Here is a 17,037-nt window from a genome sequence, read left to right as displayed (position 1 = left end):
CACTCCCCCTGCTTGTGTTCCCTCTCTTGCTGTGTCTCTCTGTCAAATAAATAAATAAAATCTTTAAAAAAAGATTATCTGGGCACTTTATTTATCATACTCTCTTTCTTTAGTCCCATAGATTAGTAGTTGACCGATTCAATGCCATAAATATAGTTCAGGTACCCTAACGCAACCTTGAGAAAGTTCCCACTTTCCCTCATCAATTGCTAAATCTCAGCAAGATTAAGAATATACAACATTGTGTCTCTCCACATAAGGTTTTTGTGTGGGGTGTGTGTGTATGTGTGTGTGCACATGTGTGCATGTGTGTCTAAAATTCCTAGAGCTGTGCTTTATTCTTGTGGAAATTGCTTTCAAGAAAGTTCTAGATGCTTTGTTCCTCTGAGTGTGCTCAGCCTTGCCTGTGCCATCACTGAGCAGTCAGAATCACACTGTGGCTCCCAGGCCAGAGAAAAGTCCAGATGGACAGAAAAGATTCATCTTGCAGTCACTAAATTGCATCTCTGTGTGGCTTCTATGGCCAGAAATCCTGATGCAGGTGACACAAGCAAGGTCTTGCAATCTTCATCCAAAGTCTCACAGGCCCCTAGCTTTTAATACCAGTTATAGTGTATAAAGAGATCCAGATGGATATGATTCCTAGAACTTAGTCATTCTACGTATGACTTCTTATTACAAGAAGTGTCTTAAGATTTAAAACAATTCTAAAAACAAATTACAGGTTTTTTTTTTTTTTTTTTTTTAAGTAACAGCCTTCAAGCACAGTGGTTCTTAATCAGCGATATATTTCAAGGTAATCTGGGAAGCTTTGACTTGCCATCTGAGAGTAGGGAAGACAGATATTGTCATATAGTTTGGGTGGGTCTCTAAATTGGTGTGATTTCTTGGAGGGCAATTCAATAGTGTTCATCATTTAAATATATATATATATACTAATATGCCTTAAGTAGGAATATATTCCATAGCTGTACTTGCATAGCTGCCCAGATATATATATATATATATTTATTTATTTAATTTATTTATTTGTCAGAGAGACAGAACACAAGCAGGGGGAGAGGCAGGCAGAGGAAGAAGCAGGCTCCCCACCGAGCAAGGAGCCCGATGTGGGACTCGATCCCAGGACCCTGGGATCATGACCTGAGCCGAAGGCAGCCGCTCAACCGACTGAGCCACCCAGGCATCCCCAGATATATATTTAAAAGAATGTGTGCTGAAGCATATTAGTATATGGGGAAAAACTTGGAATATTATGAAGTCACTAAAAGGAGGCAGATTTTGTATAGGTAGATCTTGTGAGAAAGAGGCCAAAATAATTAAGTAAATAAATCAAATTGTAGGAACAGAATATGCATGATAGCATAATTCTATCATGTTTACAATAATAATAAAAGGAGAGATATGCATATACTTATGGGTTTGTGACTCCTTTATGATATAGATATATATTTATATGTATAGATATATACCTATATGTATGCTTGTAAGTATACTTAGATATACTTATGATATAGATATATACTTATAATCGTCAGGTGGGATATAGATATATACTTATATGTATATATACTTATATGTATATTTACTTATATATGTATACTTATATGTATATGTTTATATATTCTTTCTATAAACTGTCCACAGGATTACCTCAGGGGAGTAAGAAAAGGGTATTGTCTCAAAAAGAACTTTTAAAAGTATTTTATGCTGTTTTTGTTACCTACAACTAGAATAGTCTCAGTGAAGACAATTTGGCTGGCATGGACATTGTAGTTTCTGATTGAGATAAGTGTTTTAGATTATCAAGCTTATAAAATACAAAACTGATTCAGGCTTGTTGTAAAAAAGCATTTCAAACAATATAGACATTTATATACGATGAAAGAGAATTTCGTCTTTCCCCATTCCCCACCTAAATCCCTCCTTGAGAGGGAGGGGACTTTCTATTTTTCATGTTGTATCTCTCTGTCCTGTTTTGTTTGTTTTTTCTATGAGCCTGTATAACTTTCATATATAATAGTCATATTTCACTATTCTAGGATCTTACCAAGACCTATTGGACCAGAAAGTTTGGGGATAGAGGCTAGACATATATATTTAAAAATAACTGCCTACGTGATTCTGATACACATTCTTTATTAAAAACCCTTGATAGCTAGGATCATTTTTTGTGTCCTAAAGGCCAACATGACTTCAAATAAAATGTAAAAATTTCCATCATGGAGGGGTTCCCATCTCTAAGAATTTAGGTAGCTTTATAAGCAGGAATACATGGAAATTTTCAAAAGAAGGGCCTATCCCTGTGATATTCTAAAGGGTTCGTGGTTGAATTGACCGTACTTAGTAGGAACTAAATCATGATTTCACACTAGGAAGGGATAGCAACTATATGGTTTGCATATCTCTATTGTCCACTACAGTGTCCACTGCACACATTGCTAATCAATCTTCATACTCATTCTTAGTGAGCCTTCACATAGCTCCGAATCCTTTTTATTAGATCTCATCATTCCAGATAGCTACCATCTATGCTTGATGTGCAACGTCAAAGGAGATCTATTGTAGTGGCCTTCTGTTTGTGATCTTTCTAGCACTGTGTCCCCACCTTTTCAGAACACAAAACCCTTCTTTCCTATGAGCAGCCCATTCCATATGGGTTTCATAGGCCTGACTGTACCCCCTACTCCAGCTATAGAAGTGGAAACATCACCCACACTGCTCCCATAAATCAGAGAACCCATCCCATAGGCCGTACTCATTGGTATAGGGATGGGTACATGATCAAGTCTGATCAATAGATTATTCTTTCCTGGGACTTTCTCCTGGAGATATTTGGGAAATAAAACAAAACATGTTTCTCTCTCTTGGTTATTAAGCTTATATAGATTTTGAGTTTTCAGCTTTCAGCCACCATCTTATTGGTGATCTAGAAAGAACCAGTTGAAAAACTCCCTGTTGAAGAAGGAACTGAGACAGAGTCCTGATGTTGCCATTTATGATCCTTGATCCAGGTGTACCTGAAACCAGATGGATCTTCTGAACCTTCTATTTATGAGGGTTAATAAATTCCCTTAATCTGCCTACATTTGTTTGAGTTAGGTTAATGCTACCTGCAATAAAGAATCTTCATTAATATACCTATTCCCCTTCCTTATCCCTGGGTGTGAAAATCTGTGCTTGAGCTTCTTTTTGATTCTCTATCCTTTCTATTTGTGAGCCTTTCTTCATGTTTCTTGATTTGGCTCCTGTATTTGAGAATGGGACACTCAAAAGCCAGAAGGGGTAGAAGATGATGGTTTGCTGTCGTTATTGTCATTATTAAGGTGAAAACAAGAAATTCCATTTGTAAATCAATTCTATTAGAATTAGAAGCAGGGATGAATTAGAATCTTGATAGGCAATTAGAAGAATTGTTGGCCAGCTCATTCATAGAACCATAGAATCTTAAAGGAGGAAAAGACCTAAGCAATTCAATATTCTCATCTTACAAAAGAGGAAACTGAGACGCAGAAGGTCCGAGGTCATAGAGTCTAGCCGTAATCCAGGTCTCCCTGGCTTTATCTGGTATTCTTTTACTGCATTGTGCTACCTTTATTCTGGGTCTAAAACAGTGGAACTGGGTCATGAAACAACTAGATGTAATCTTCAAACTGTATTAGCATCATTACCAATCAGTGAATGAGCAGTTTCATCAAAATTCAGCATTTACAACTGCATTACAAAGCAGCAGAGGAAATAAGTAACCACATTAAACATAACCTCATACTTGACTAAACTGAAATTTTTTCCTCTGTGATTCGAAGTCCAGATTTTTCCAATCTTCCAAACTTGGTGTCCTTACTCTTAAATGTTGAGGAAAGTTTTTGAAAGTTTTCTCCCAGCCCTGCCATACTACATACATACAGATAGAATAGTGATTTCCTCTTTTTTTGTGTGTATGTGATTTCTCTTAAATTGAAACTCTTATAGAAAGAACTACATCAATAAACTACTTGTGGGGTTATTTTCAAGTGAATAATAGATTATTGGCAGTTCACAAAAAGTCCTTATTTATATCTTGAGATTTTTTTTTCTGTTAACTCCTTGCATTCCTGAGAGAGAGATATGACCTACAGAGCAATGAATCATTTCATTCCAAATACATAGAATCATGGAATTTAGGGTGAGAGGGTTATTTAGAAACTGCTTAGTTCAATATTTATTGATGAGGAACCCAAGACCCAGGAAAATTAATTGATTCTGTGCCGCCATGGGCAGGGAGCTATTATGAATCCTTCCATAATGTCATCTGAAATTAACTTTTTCTTATAAATCTGAATTTTCATGAAAATTTTGAAGCTTGATGGCAAGTAAGAAAATGTATCAAAATATAATTTTCACATATTAGTATTAATTTAAATTCTAAATAACATGAAAGTACTATTTATTCGAGTGCTTAATTAAGCTAACATGTATTTTCTTATTTTTCTACTTCCCTTCCCAACCATACTCCAAAAAGCAACAATAATTATTCCAAAAATTTTTTCCCCTTATTTAATATTTTACTCTCTGATGTTAGGGGAATACAATCAACATATATTTTCATAAAATATTTTGCATCATATGCACTTAACCTCAAAAGGTTGTGTATGTATATGAAAGCATTTGGTCTACGGTCTGATAGGCCCCCATATTGACATACATAGAATTCCAGAATTCCAGAAGTCTGAATACCTCATCAGAACCACTGACGACCTGAAGACCTCTTCAGGTCCAATTGATGAAATTAAGCATGTCAAACACATGAAAAGCTTACAGCAAAGGTGACCTCCAGATGCAGCAAGCACACTGAGTCACCAGGCCTCAGAAGCAAAGACTGAAAAAGGACCTCTGCCTGCGCTACCTCTCAAGGAAAGGCAGATCTTGAATGGGAGAAAAACAATTAGAAAATGCAGTATCTTAATCCAAGAAAAGTCAAATAAGGGAAACAGATGTCTTTTACCTAATTCTGTGTTTTCCATTCTTTCCGGTGAGAAAGAAAGCCTTGTGGTAATTTGCAAGCCTTATGTGTCCCAATGTTATTGTCTTTCAAACCACAGAGAGGTGAGTCTCAGACACAATGGGTCAGTAGAGTTGCCCCAGAAGCTTCTAGCTGCTGCAAACCTAGGCCTAGAGTTCTTTTTTTTTTTTTTTAAGAAGTTGCTTTTTTATTTTTAAGGAAACTTAAATAAAGAACTTAGAAAGTGTGTGAAACAAAAAATTTTTTTCTTTGAACAGTATCAATTCGTCATAATATTTACTCTGCTCTGGATTTTGCTAGCTACTAGGGCTAGAAAAATGAAATTTCACTTCTTAACATTTATTTTAAAGGGTAAATATCATTAAGAGTGCAATAATAGATATAGAAAGGTGTTCACTGTAACATTTATTACAACAGCAAAACACTGGCAACAATCTGAACAACCATCACTATGGAATTTCCTAAATTATGTTGTATCCACACAGAAAAAAAGTTACCCTAAAAAAGTATACTATGGAAATTTCTTGTTTCTGTTCTAATTTTCAATTGGATGAGATGGTATAGGTTAGAAACTCCAAAATATGTGCTTTCAGAAAGCAGTTTTACTGGGGAAGGAGTTAATCATGAAATGCTTTCTTTCTTTCTCATTTAAACTCCTTCTGGGTAAAGAAATTCTATGCTGTAGTAAGACCAGCTGGCGTTCCCATATGAGAGATTGTTTCTCTAATATTTGTAAGACTGACCAACCTAAATAATTGAGTCAGGGAGTGCCCCAGCTGGACATAATTATTCTGTGTAGATGGGGCCCTGGTAGATTGAATTATTTTGAGCATCTACCAGGGCACCTGACTGGTGACTGTGTATTGTGGGATACTTCATTCAGAACATTGAAAGCAACAGGCATTGATTTAGAAACAAAAAGAACCTAAATATAGGTTTACTTAGAGCTATCTTTGCCCGTATGTCAATCATTAAAACATGTGTTAATACACACGAGGCTTTCTTAATCATCAGTAGTCTCCAAATGACAATTAATAAACAACTAGTCAAATCTTGACTATCTGGAGAGGTGAGGTCTCACTTTAGATTCTGTTATAGAACACGGAACTTGCATTCTCAACTATAGAAAATTTATATGCTGCTGCCCCATCATGATTTCACTGCTCTCTTTTTACCTCTATAACTTGTGCATCGTTTTATTCTGAGTGAGTGTAGCAACTCTTCATTCATTTATTTATTCATCAAATATTTATGGAGTGCCTACTTTGTACCACATCCTATCGTACAAATAATAAGATTTGATTTGTACTCTCTGGCCATAAAACAAGTCTCATAAGTTATAGAGCCTTGAAAATTATTCAGAATATATCTTCTAAAAACAACAGAATTAAATTAGAAACCAACAGCAAAAAGCTATCTAAAAAATTCTCAGGTTCGTGGATTGGATAATGTATTTCTAAATAATTTATGGATCAAGAAATCAATTATAATGGAAATTAGAAGATATTTTTAAACTGAATGATAATGAAGATATTTCAGATTAAAAGGAAACAGTTAAAGCAGTGCACAGAGGGAAATTTATACTTTTAAGAGTTTATGTTAGAAAAGGAGAAAGGCTTAAAATCAATAATCCATGCTTCCACATTAAGATAACAGAAAAAGAAGAGGGATTTTAACCAAAACTAAGTAGAAAAATTAAGCTAATAAAGATAAGAATGGAAATCGATACAGAAAATGGACAGATAATAGAGAAAAGTACCAAAAGTAAAAACTTTGTTCTTTGAAAAGATTAATAAAATTGATAAAATATGGATAAGGCAATGAGAAAACACAAGCCACTGTTGTGTAAATTAAAGAGGGGTCATCATTACAGATCCTAGAAGTATTAAAAGGATAGTAAAGGACTGTCATGAATAATTTTATGCAAATAACCTCAAGAACATAAATGAACAGGAAATCAATAGCAATACCTCATTCTTGGAGATATTACAAAGACATTTGACTTCATCACAAACTTGAAAGATACAGGAGTGATGACTCTTTCTAACCCTATGTAACTGTCCCAAATGAGCTATGAAGACAGCAAATCTTTTTGGAGAATGTCATTGGATTCTTGAGAAATTAATTAGGTAGGAATTCAGTCAGCAGCTATCCTAGATGTGGGCTCTATCTACTTTGCTACAGAACTGCCTATCATAAATTGGGTGTTATCTTATCTATCAAGCCATAAGGTTGAGTGTGCCTAGCAGCACTTCTTCAACAGGGTAAGTGGGACTCATGAGACTGAGCTCTAGCAGACATAAAGGTATCGGTAAGCTGTGTGAACATATGGTACCCATTTTAAGTATTCCCATCTTTGATGCATAACCATATCTCCTTCAACCCACTGATATAGCCTCATGGTGGGAAGAGCACCCTATGACCATTTAAAAGAAACAAAACATTAAACCTGATTTATGGATGATGATTCTACACTATATGCAGATTGCTGTACTTACTAATCTCAATTGTGTGTGACGATAATGATGAATTGACAATGATGACAAGTGACAATGATGAAGAGAAATTCTCCCTCTGGGCCGAATTTTAAGTGGTACATCTTTTTGTTCACATTTATTGGAAACAGGGATGTCCTGTGTTATGAGTCTAAATTGATAATCAGGGGCTAATGATTGTCTGGATTGGCAGAGACTAGAAAAAAATAACACTGGAGGATTGACAATAAGAAGGTCTAGGGGCAGAGTAAGTGAATGGAAACTTTTGACATACCAAGGGCAGGTGGTAGGAGTGGTCTGCCCCAGGTGCAGTTTTTAGAACATAAATCAACAAAAGATCTTTTGAGGGAGGAGTATTGTATCACTGACATTGTTTAGAATTGCCAGCACATGCTGCTAATAAAAAGAAGACTAACTTATAGTTGCCTTTATTATTATTTTTAAGTTCTCTGCAAACAGTGCACCCCCTTATCACCTGCACCTGGTGAGCCACTCCTATTGCCCTGTCTTTGACCCAGAGTGTGACAATATTTGTGAATATTTATGAATGCTGACTAAGGATCTTCACATCTGAGGACCTTCTCAATAATCAAATGGCCAAAGGATGGACAGATGACCCACTCCATGGAAGTCAATCAGCAGCCACGTTCCTTGGTAATTCTAGTGATTGCCCACTGAGTTCATGGAAAGTATGGCAGTAGGAATGGAAGTTATGTATGGGATCTGGACCCTGGCCCCTACCTCTGAAGGGTAGCCAGTGCATCAATAGCAGATATCAACCCTGAGTCCTACTATATCACCATATCTCAGTATCACTAGCCAGCCACCTGGTGGCAGAATAATGATATGGGACTCCTATTGGTGGTGGGGGCAGGAATGTATCATCATTGAATAGGCAGTCTTAAATGAAATAGTCTTGCTTAAAGCAGTCAACTTATAAAAGTAGGAAAGATATAAGTGAATGAGTGAAATTGAAGAGCAGCATAATAGAGATGAAAGTAGAAATACTTTTCTTTTAAACTGTAAAAACCACAAAAAGATTTTGTGATAAAATCAAAAGGACATAAAATGAAAGGACTTATGAAAGAGACAAAAACTTTTGCTATTCCATTTATAGTTTAATAGAGAACATCAAATAAATTTGGTGTGAGAAAGGCAACAAAATGGCAGAAAGGCAGGAATTAGTTGGGAATTCTATCTAAATAAAAATATATAAATAAACTTGAAAATCTTGATGAAATGTATAATTTTCTAGGTAATTACAAATTATAAAATTGACCAAAGGAGGTGGAATATCTGAAATGGGCTAATAAAAGAATAAAATGGTTTTCAATGAAAATCACAGAAGGTAGAAAAAGTGTGGAAGACAAAGATAAGAATAAAAAACAAAGGGCAACCCATTGAAAATAGTAACAAATAAGGATAGCTGTTAACCCAACTATATCAGTAATCACTTTAAATGTCAATGGTCTAAATACATCAATTTAAAGACAGAGATTGGGGGTGCCTGGCTGGCTCAGTTGGTGGAGCATGTGAATCTTGTTCTCAGGGTTGTGAGTTCAAGCCTCATGTTGGGTATAGAGATTACTTAAAAAAACAAAAAGCCTTTAAAAAAAAAAAGACATATTGTCAAAGTATATAAAAAAAATGACCCAAGTATATATCGTCTATAATAAACTCACTTTAAATATAAAGACATGTATATATTAAAACTAAAGTGATGGAGATATACTATGCTAACTCTAATCAAAAGAAAATAGGAGTAACTATATTAATTTTAGACAGAGCAGACTTAAGGGCAAGGAAAATTATCAGGGATAAAGAGGAGCATTATATAATGATAAAGAGGTCAATACTCCAATAAGACATAGCAATCCTTAATGTCTATGTGCCTAACAGCACAGCATCAAAATACATGAGGCAAAAATGGGTAGAAATGCAAGGAGAAATAGATGAATCCACTATGATAGTTGGAGACTTTAACACTTCTCTATCAGAAATGGATAGATCCAGCAAGCAGAAAATCAGTAAGGACATAGTTGAACTCAACAGCACTATCATTCAACTGGATATAATTGACAACTATAGACTACTTCATCCAATGACAGCAGATTAACAATCTTTTCAAGCTCATATGGAACATTCACCAAGAGAGACCACATTTTGGACCAAAAGTATAAACTAACAAGTGTAAAGAATAGAAATCATACAATGTCTGTTTTCAGACTTTATGAAATTGAACTAGAATTCAATAATAGAAATGTAGCTGAAAATTTTTTAACTATTTGGAGATTAAAGAGGACAATTCTAAGTACATGAGTCAAAGAGGAAATCTCAAGAGAAATATAAAAATATTTTTAACTAAATTAAAATGAAAATATAACATCAAAATTTGTGGAATACAGTGAAAACAGTGCCTACAAGGAAATTTATAGCATTAAATGCATATACTGGAAACAAGAAAGATCTAAAATTAATAGTCTAAATTTCCACCTTAGGCAATTAGAAAAAGAAGAGCAAATTAAATCCAAAGTAAGCATAAGAAAAAAATCATAAAAATTAGAGCAGAAATCAATGAAGTCAATAAAGAAATATTAACAAAATCAAAATATTAACAAAATCAAAAGCTGGGGGTGCCTGGGTGGCTCAGTCGGTTAAGCGTCTGCCTTTGGCTCAGGTCGTGATCCCGGAGTCCCGGGATCAAGGCTCACATCGGGCTCCCTGCTCGGCAGACAGTCAGCTTCTCCCTCTCTCTTTGCCCCTCACCCTGCTGGAGTGTTCTTCTTCCTCTGCTCCTAACCCCACTTGTGCTTTCTCTCAAATAAATAAATAAAATCTTTAAAAAAATCAAAAGCTGGTTCTTCAGAAAGACCAATAAAATCAATAAACATTTAGCCAGCTAACTAAGAAAAAAAAGGGAGAAAACACAAATTGCTAGTATCAGAAATGAAAGAAGGGACATCATTATAGATACCATGGATGTTAAAAGGATAATAAAGGATTATTATGAACAACTCTATGCCCATAAACTTAATAACCTAGATGAAATGGATCCCATTCCTTGAAAGACATAATCTGCTAAACTCACTCAAGAAGAAACAGATAATCTGAATAATTCTGTATCTATTAAAGAAGTTGAATCAATAATTAATAACCTTCAAAAAGAGAAGGTACCCAGCCTTCTTGAGTTCACTGGTAAATTCTGTCCAACATCTAAGGAAGAAATTATAACAACTCTCTGCAATTTCTTCCAAAAAATAGAAGCTAGAGGGAATATTTCCTAATTCATTCTATGAGGCTGGCATTACCCTAATACCAAAACCAGACAAAGACATTACAAGAAAACTGCAGATCAATATCTCTTATGAATACAGATGCAAAAATTCTCAACAGGCTATTAGCATATCAAATCCAACAATGTATAAAAACAAATATACATCACAATGGAGTGGGATTTATTTCAAGTAAGCAAGGTTGGTTGAACAATCAAAAATCAATTAATGTGCGGCGCCTGGGTGGCTCAGTTGTTAAGTGCCTGCCTTCGGCTCAGGTCATGATCTCGGGGTCCTGGGATTGAGCCCCGCATCGGGCTCCCTGCTCGGCAGGAAGCCTGCTTCTCCCTCTCCCACTCCCCCTACTTGTGTTCCCTCTCTTGCTGTGTCTATCTCTGTCAAATAAATAAAATCTTAAAAAAAAAATTAATGTAATCCATCACATCAACAAACTAAAAGAGAAAAATCATATAATGATCATATCAATAGATGTGGAAGTATTTGACAAAATCCAAGACCCATTCCATGATGAAAACTTTCAGCAAAGTAGGAATAGAGGGGAACTTGTTCAATTTAATGAGGAACATCTACAAACAAACAAAACAAAACACTACAGCTAACATCATACTTAATGGTATGAAACTCAAAGCTTTTCTGCTAAGATCAGGAACAAGGCAAAGATGTCCCATCCCTCCACTGCTTTTCAACATCATACTGGAGTTCCTAGCTAATGCAGTAACACAGGAAAAGGAAATAAAAGATATACAGATAGGGAGGGAAGCTATAAATTATCTTTGTTTGCAGATGACATCATCTTCTATATAGAAAATTCAGAAGACTACCAAAAAACTCCTAGAACTAACAAGTGATTATAGAAGGGTTGTAGGATACAAGGTTAATATACAAAAGGCAATCACTTTCCTATATACTAACAATGAATAAGTGGAATTTGAAATAAAAACATATTATCATTTATATTAGCAGTCCCCAAAACAAAATACTTAGATATAAATCTTACCAAATTTGTACAAGATCTACTTGTACAAAACTTTTTTGAAGAAAACTACAAAACTCTGATGAAAGATATCAAAGAACTAAATAAATGAAGAGAGATTTCATATTCATGGATTGGAAGACTTAATATTGTCAAGATGTCAGTTTTTTCCAACTTGAGCTATAGATTAATGCAATCCCAGTTAAAATTTCAGCAAGTTATTTTGTGGATATTGACAAACTGATCCTAAAGTTTATATGGAGAGGAAGAAGACCCAGAATAGCCAACCAAGTATTAAAGGAGAAAAACAAAGAAGACTAATATTACCTGACTTCAGAACTTAATATAAAGCTACAGTGATCAAGACAGTGTGGTATTGGTGAAAGAACAGAAAAATAGATCAACTGGACAGAATAAAGAGACCAGAATAGGTCCACATAAATGTAGTCAACTGATCTTTGACAAAGGAGTGAAGACAATACAGTGGACCAGTAATGCTGGACGTCCACAGCAATAAAATGAATGTAGATACAGACCTTATGCCCTTCACTAGAGTTAACTCAAAATGGATCATAGACCTACAGGTAAAACACAAAACTATAAAACTCCTAGAAGATAATTTTGGAGAAAAATCTACATAACTTTGGGTATGGCAATGACCTTTTAGATTAAGGACCAAGGGAATGATCTGTGAAGAAATAATTAAAAAGCTAAACTTTGTTGAAAGTAAAAATTATGCTCTGATAAAGACAATATCAACAGAAAGAGAAGACAAGCCACAGGCTAGGAGAAAATATTTGCAAAAGACACATCTGATAACGGATTGTTATCCAAAATATATAAAGAACTCTTAAAACTCAGCAATGAGAAAATGAACAACTCAATTAAAAAATGAGCCAAAGGACTGAACAGACCATACCGAAGAAGACATACAGATGGCAAATAAGCATATGAATATATGTTCCACATCATATGTCATTAGGAATGGCGAATTAAAATAATAACAAGATATCTTCATACCTATTATAATGTCCGAAATCCGAAACACAGACAACACCAAATGCTGATGAGAATGAGGAGCAATGGAAACTCTCACTTATTGCTGGTGGGAATGCAAAATGCTGCAGCCACTTTGGAAGACAGTTTGTCAATTTCTTACAAAACTAAACATATGCTTACCATATGATCCAGAAGTTGTGCTCCTTGTTATTTACCCAAATGAACTGAAAACTTATGTTCACACCAAAACCTGCACATGGGTGTTTATAGCAGCTTTTTTCATAATTGTCAAAACTTGGAAGCAACCAGGATGTTCTTCAGTAGGTGAATGGACAAACTGTGGTACATCCAGACACAAGAATATTATTCAGTGCTAAAAAAGAAAGAAGCCAATCTGCAAAGTTTATGTACTGTATGATTCCAACTATATGATATTCTTGAAAAGGCAAAATTAAAGAGACAAAAGATCCGTGGTTGCCAGGGACTGGTGGGGAAAGTGGGGAGGGATGAATAGATGAAGCACAGAGGATTTTTAGGGCAGTGAACATATTCTGTATAATACCATAAGGCTGGATACATGTCATTATACATTTGTTCAAACCCATAGAATGTACAACATCAAGAGTGAACCCTAATGTAAACTATGGATTTTGAGTGGTAATAATGTATCAATGTAGGTTCATGAATTACAACAAATGTACCAATGTGGTATGGGATATTGAAGTGGGAGAGGCTGTGCATGTCTTAGGAAAGAGATATATGGGAAATTTCTATACCTTCCACTCAATTTTTCTGTGAACATAAAACTGCTCTAAAAAATAAAGTTTATTAGAAGTAGAAAAACGGACAAAAATAATATTGATAAAATTATAAGCCACTTTCATTTGTGAATACAAATATAAAAATCTTTCTAAAAATTTTACCAAGTAAAATCCAATAGTGTATTACTATATCACGACCAATTGGGATTTGCCATAGTAAAACAAGAAAATTTTGATATTAGGAAATGTTATTAATGTAATTCCCTATGTTACCAGATTAACATAAAAAAGCTCATGATCTTTCAATAGAAGCTGAAAAAAGTGTTAGACAAAATTCAGTACCCATTTGTGATAAAAAAAAATCTTTTAAGCTAAAGATAGGAAGAAATATCTTTAATAAAGTATGAGTTATAGTCAAGAACTGACAGCAAGCTCCATACTTAATAGTAAAATATTACCATGACAATCGGAAATAAAACATAGTCACCATCGGCACTAATGTTTGTCAATGTATAAACAAGAAAAAGGAATAAAAGGAATAAATATAGGGAAAGGAGGCAATAAAACTGAAATTATTTCCAGGGAAATGATCATCTAACTCAAATTTTAGAAAATAATCAGTGTGAATTTTGTGATGGCTATGCATTACTAACTTATTTGCACAGTAAAACCAACTAGTGTATTTAAAAATGAATATTCAATGTATTAGGGTAAGAAACTTTAAAACTTTGGTTCTCTCTAAGCCTTTAAGTTCAACTTACAAATCTTGCTTTTCTTTTTGTAAGTATTGTTAAATATGAACAATCACCTTCACCTTTTTTAAAAAAATGTTTGAGTAACTTAAGTTTTATAGACTAAATTCTTTAAAAATTAGTTCTTTTTTTAAGATTTATTTATTTATTTTAGACAGAGTGTGAGAGAGAGAGCATGAGCAGGAGGGGCAGAGGAAGAGGGAGAGAGAGTCTCAAGCAGACTCTACCTCAAGTGCAGGGCCCAAGGCCGGGCTCCATCTCACGACTCTCATCAGGACCTAAGCAGAAAGCAAGAGTCTGATGCTTATCTGACTGTACCACCCAGGCGCCCCCACAATTAGTTCTATTTATACCTTACACTCTCTTAAAGGAAATAAAATGTACTTACAACTTTGATAAATTTATTTTTCTTCAAAACCTTAAACATGCCTGTTGTAATAAGCAAAATCTTTCTAAGTATGTATACAACTTTTGTAAATCAAATAAATTAAACCTGTAAGTGTGGCATAGCTCATATTATTTAACATTCCAATACTGTTTACAGATTTGGTAAATTCTCTTTCATATTTCAAAATAAATCCCTAATTCTTTTTTTTTTTTTTTGTAGGCCAGGGAGGGACAGAGGGAGAGGGAGAGAGAGAATCTAAAGCAGGCTCCACACCCAGCGGGGAGCCAGGCACAGGGCTTGATGTCACGACCCTGAGATCATGACCTGAGCCAAAATCAAGAGTCAGACGCTTAACTGACTGAGCTACCCAGGTACCCCAAAATAAATCCCTAATTCTAAAATCAGTTATTCAGCTACACATTTCAAATTGAAATCACAAGCCTAATCCATCAGAAACCTAATGGCCGTTCAAATCCAAATCTACCCAAATTATGCTAAATATAACACAAAATAATTTAAGTTTTATTTTCTTTAGAATATATTAAATTCTAAACTTCCATGAGATTGGAAACACACTGCCTCAAGGGGTCAGTTTTACCACTGCTAGCAAACTGGGTTTTATCATCTCAAGTAAACATAGGTTAAGAGAAAGGAACCTGGGATCTGTATATCCAGTGTGATTCTCCCCTTATCACCAATAGACACCTTGAGCGCCTTTCACTGTTGCTATGACAACAGGGACTCCAAGTATAAACCCTTCAAATGGGATTCCTTTCTCTTGGGTTCAAGTTATAAAATACCCAGTTCTTCCATCTGATTTAAGTCCACAACCTCCTACTGAGGTTGCTGATAACTGTCCACCTAAACTCTTTACTGCCTGATCGAATTCTGTATTTACATGTTCTTTCTCTCTGGTTAGATGTGAAATCTTACAGATACTTAAAGGACACATGAATATATTTCACACCTTTGGCTCTAAGGTCAAAATATCAGTCATACTAACAAGAGTTTTCAGAGAGGAGTGAAGAGAATTAACTAAAGGAATTTTTAATAAAATGGCTGGATATAAGGTATTTGTAGTATCTCTACACCAGCAATTAGGAAATGTAATAGCAAAAGCAACAAAAACTATAAAATATCAGGAATAAATCTATCAAGAAATGTGTAAAAACTACGTAATACTTTAAAACCTTATTCAAGAACATAAAAGAAGACCTCAATAAATGAAGATGGAAGTTATGTTTCTGGATGAGGAGGTTTAACACTGTAAGGCTACCACATCAGTTGCAAATTAATAAATTCAAATTTTTATGAAATTTGAAAAGTGATTCTCAAACATACCAGATTTTTAAAAATGAATGAGGAAAAATGAGGTGGAACTTGACTTATCTGGTATCAAGTTATTCTATAAAGCTATAGTAATTAAAGTAAAATACTATTAACTCCTATATAAAGAGAACAATTGAACAGAATAGAAAATCTCCAAACAGATGAAGAAATGAATTGGAATTTAGTTTATAATAAAAATGGCATTTTGGGGCACCTGGGTGGCTCAGTTATTTAAGCATCTGCCTTCGGCTCAGGTCATGATCCCAGGGTCTGGGATCAAGTCCCGCATCAGGCTCCTCGCTCGGTGGGGAGTCTGCTTCTCCCTCTGCCTCTCTCCCCATCTTGTGCTCTCTCTCTCTCTCTGACTCTCTCTCTCTCTCCCTCAAATAAATCAAATCTTTTAAAAAATGGTATTTTTAACCAAAGAAGAAAGAATGAAATGGTGTTGGAACACTTTGGAAAAATAAATATATATATCTATTCACACTACAATAACTCCAAATGAATTAAAAACATCTTGAAAAAACAAAATTGCAAGAGTATTAGAAGGAAAGATGGAGAAATATTTCACTGGGGTAAGGTCTTCCTAAGCAACACACAAAACCTAGAATCCACAAAGGAAAAAATACTGCTTTTTCTCCCATAAAAATATAAAGTTTTCCTCAAAGGCACCATTTAAAAAGTTAAATTCAAACACAAATAATAGACTGAGATAAAAATATTTGTCAAACATGTAATTAACAATTAGTATCCACAAAATAAAAACGTACCTCACAAGTACAAAGAAAGATGAATAACCCAGTTGAAAAATAGGGAAGGAATGTGAATAGGTCATTAACAGCAGAAAAGTACAAATGGTCCACAAACATAAAAAGTTGGGGAGGGGCGCCTGGGTGGCTCAGTCGTTAAGCGTCTGCCTTTGGCTCAGGTCAGGATCCCAGGGTCCTGGGATCGAGCCCCGCATTGGGCTCCCTGCTCGGCGGGAAGCCTGCTTCTCCCTCTCCCACTCTCTCTGCTTGTGTTCCTGCTCTCGCTGCGTCTCTCT

At 35.0% G+C, this 17,037-nt stretch overlaps 2 long non-coding RNA genes across 14 annotated transcripts in view; one reads left to right on the top strand and one right to left on the bottom strand.

Annotated features, from left to right (window-relative positions):
- Positions 1–17,037, bottom strand: part of LOC129046542 (uncharacterized) — a 90,757-nt gene that overhangs the window by 28,756 nt on the left and 44,964 nt on the right. Inside the window, exon 4 of one of the 13 annotated variants that reach the window (XR_010405187.1) lies at positions 13,923–17,037. The exons of the other annotated variants lie outside the window; for them this stretch is intronic. This is a non-coding gene — a long non-coding RNA (uncharacterized LOC129046542). Of the gene's footprint in view, positions 1–13,922 lie in introns of those variants that run through there. 13 annotated transcript variants of the gene reach the window in all.
- The window catches only part of LOC123861606 (uncharacterized), a 149,374-nt gene that overhangs the window by 103,756 nt on the left and 28,581 nt on the right, over positions 1–17,037 (top strand). The gene's annotated exons all lie outside the window — the stretch shown is intronic.

This window comes from Mirounga angustirostris, unplaced genomic scaffold (genome assembly GCF_029215605.1).
Source record: "Mirounga angustirostris isolate CCGP_5_RB_7025 unplaced genomic scaffold, mMirAng1.0.hap1 SCAF_9, whole genome shotgun sequence".
Classification (NCBI taxonomy): domain Eukaryota; kingdom Metazoa; phylum Chordata; class Mammalia; order Carnivora; family Phocidae; genus Mirounga; species Mirounga angustirostris.
Note: the sequence above shows the minus strand (reverse complement) of the source record. Positions and strands in the feature narration are given on the sequence as shown.